The following is a 2,785-nucleotide window of genomic DNA, read 5'->3' as shown; positions in this document are numbered from 1 at the left end:
CCGAAGAGGAAGTGAACTTTCATTTCAGTTTCATTTAAAATCTGCTAGGTCAGCTGCCTCCAGCCCTATCTCTATGATTTTGGAAACAAAGTGGGTACACTAGGCATCAAAAGAGCCCCCATGCCGAAACTGGTTTGGCTCAGTGGATAGAGCGTTGGCCTGCGGACTCAAGGGTCCCGGTTTCGATTCCGGTCAAGGGCATGTACCTTGGTTGCGGGCACATCCCCAGTAGGGGGTGTGCAAGAGGCAGCTGATCGATGTTTCTCTCTCATCAATGTTTCTAACTCTCTATCCCTCTCTCTTCCTCTCTGTAAAAAATCAATAAAATATATTTAAAAAAAATATATATATATATATATATATATATATATATATATATATATATTAAAAAAAAAAAGAGCCCCCAGTACAGGAGATCAGTAGAACCTACTCAGTAAAATAAGAGCACTACAAGTTCACCCTTTAATCCTTCATCATTTTGATAATTCACTTTACCCTAAAATCACCAATTTTCAGATTGGTTTCTCTCACACATTGATGTTTTTCTCTCTCTTCCTTTCCCTTCCTCTCTCTCTAAAAAATAAATTTTAAAAAATGTAAAAAGAGAGAGAGAGAGAGAGAGAAAGAGAAGAGAGAGAGAGAGAGAAACAATGGTAGAGCTGAGCAGCAGCAGCAGGTTTTCTGGCCATCTGGTCCCCAGTATTGCCTGTATGAGTTGTAGTATTCATGTCAACTGTGTTTTTGTTCAGTAGCATCCTAGGTTGAGCACCTCTCTCTGTGTGGTTTAAGAAATGTTCCTGGTTACTTGATTTCCAAACCTGAATGGCTTTCTGACTTTCCCAGAGATTTTGTGAGCTCCCTACTATTTTTTTTTAAAAAAATAAATATATATATATTTTAAAATATATTTTATTGATTTTTTACAGAGAGGAAGAGAGAGGGATAGAGAGTTAGAAACATCGATGAGAGAGAAACATCAATCAGCTGCCTCTTGCACACCCCCTATTGGGGATGTGCCCGCAACCAAGGTACATGCCCTTGACCGGAATCGAACCCGGGACCCTTGAGTCCGCAGGCCGACGCTCTATCCACTGAGCCAAACCGGTTTCGGCTAAATATATTTTTTATTGATTTCAAAGAGTAAGGGAGAGGGAGAGAGAGAGATAGAAACATCAGTGATGAGAGAGAAATTGATCGGCTATCTTCTGCTCCTTAGTATTTGTTCAAAAGTTAAAAACGTATGTCCAGGTTAGATATGCACCTGTGCTATGCGACGGGGCAGTGAGGCGAGCTGTCTGGCCTTTAGCCCTTCATCCTTGGCTAAGGAAATGACCAACAAGTACAGTATTCTCTTCAAACAAGAGCAAGCCCATGGTGATGTCACTTAGTCAGTGGCCTGGGGGACAAACAAGAAGGAAAACCCTGAGACAGTAGTCATGGGGTCCCTGGATGACCTGGTGAAAGTCTGGAAATGGCGTGATGAGAGGCTGGACCTGCAGCGCAGTCTGGAGGGACATCAGCTGGGAATGGTGTCTGTGGACATCAACCACACGCTGCCCATCACTGCATCCAGTTCTCTCGATGCCCACATTTCTCTCTGGGACTTGGAGTATGGCAAACAGATGAAGTCCATAGATGCAGGATGGGTGGATGCCTGGACTTTGGTCTTTTCTCCTGATTCCCAGTATCTGGCCACAGGAACTCATGTGGGGAAAGTGAACATTTTTGATGTGGAAAGTGGGAAAAAGGAATATTCTTTGGACAATTCCTTCTTAGCATTGTCTATAGTCCTGATGGGAAGTATCATCAATATTTTTGATATTGCAACGGGAAACTGCTGCACATGCTGGAAGACCATGCCATGCCCATTAGCTCCTTGACCTTTTCCCCAGATTCCAAGCTCCTCATCACTGCTTCAGATGATGGCTACATCATGATCTACGATGTATAACACACCAACGTAGCTGGCACTCTGAGTGGCCTCGCATCCTGGGTGCTGAACGTGGTGTTCTATCCTAATAACACTCACTTTGTTTCCAGTTCATCTGACAAGAGTGTGAAAGTCTGGGACACTGGAACGAAGACTTGTGTTCAACACCTTCTTCGACTACCAGGATCAGGTCTGGGGAGTAAAATACAATGGAAATGGCTCAAAAATTGTGTCTATTGGAGATGATCAGGAAATTCACATCTACGATTGCCCAATTTAAACGTCAGTCTTCCATGCTAATGCTGCAGAGAGAATGTACAGATTTAACATAATATTCCTCCTCCTTCTACCTTGTTTAAAAGATACAGCATTTATTATAGCCAAAACTTAAATTGTGTAGATATGACGTAAATATTTTCATGTTTTAGTGGGTGGGGGGGACTTATGTCCACACAAAAATCTGCACTCAGATGTTTATAGCAGATTTATTCATATTTGCCAAAACTTGGAAGCACTGAAGATGTTTTTTCAGTGGGTGAATGGATAAATAAACTGTGGTACATCCAGATAATGGAATATTATTTTTTTAAGGAACTTACAAGTTTTTGTTTGTTTGTTTGTTTGTTTATATTTTATTGATTTTTTACAGAGAGGAAGGGAGAGGGACAGAAAGCTAGAAACATCGATGAGAGAGAAACATCGACCAGCCGCCTCCTGCACGGCCCCCACCAGGGATGTGCCCGCAACCAATGTACATGCCCTTGACCGGAATCAAACCCGGGGCCCCCCAGTCCGCAGACAGATGCTCTATCCACAGAGCCAAACCGATCTCAGCAATGGAATATTATTTGGCAC

The 2,785-nt window shown here is 42.5% G+C and overlaps 1 pseudogene; it reads left to right on the top strand.

The window, feature by feature from the left end:
• The first annotated feature begins 1,328 nt into the window (after positions 1-1,328).
• Positions 1,329-2,210, top strand: LOC103298977 (SKI8 subunit of superkiller complex protein-like; annotated as a pseudogene).
• The last annotated feature ends 575 nt before the right edge of the window (positions 2,211-2,785 follow it).

The sequence above is a fragment of the Eptesicus fuscus genome, chromosome 22, assembly GCF_027574615.1.
Source record: "Eptesicus fuscus isolate TK198812 chromosome 22, DD_ASM_mEF_20220401, whole genome shotgun sequence".
Lineage (NCBI taxonomy): Eukaryota > Metazoa > Chordata > Mammalia > Chiroptera > Vespertilionidae > Eptesicus > Eptesicus fuscus.
This window is presented reverse-complemented; position numbering and strand designations above follow the sequence as displayed.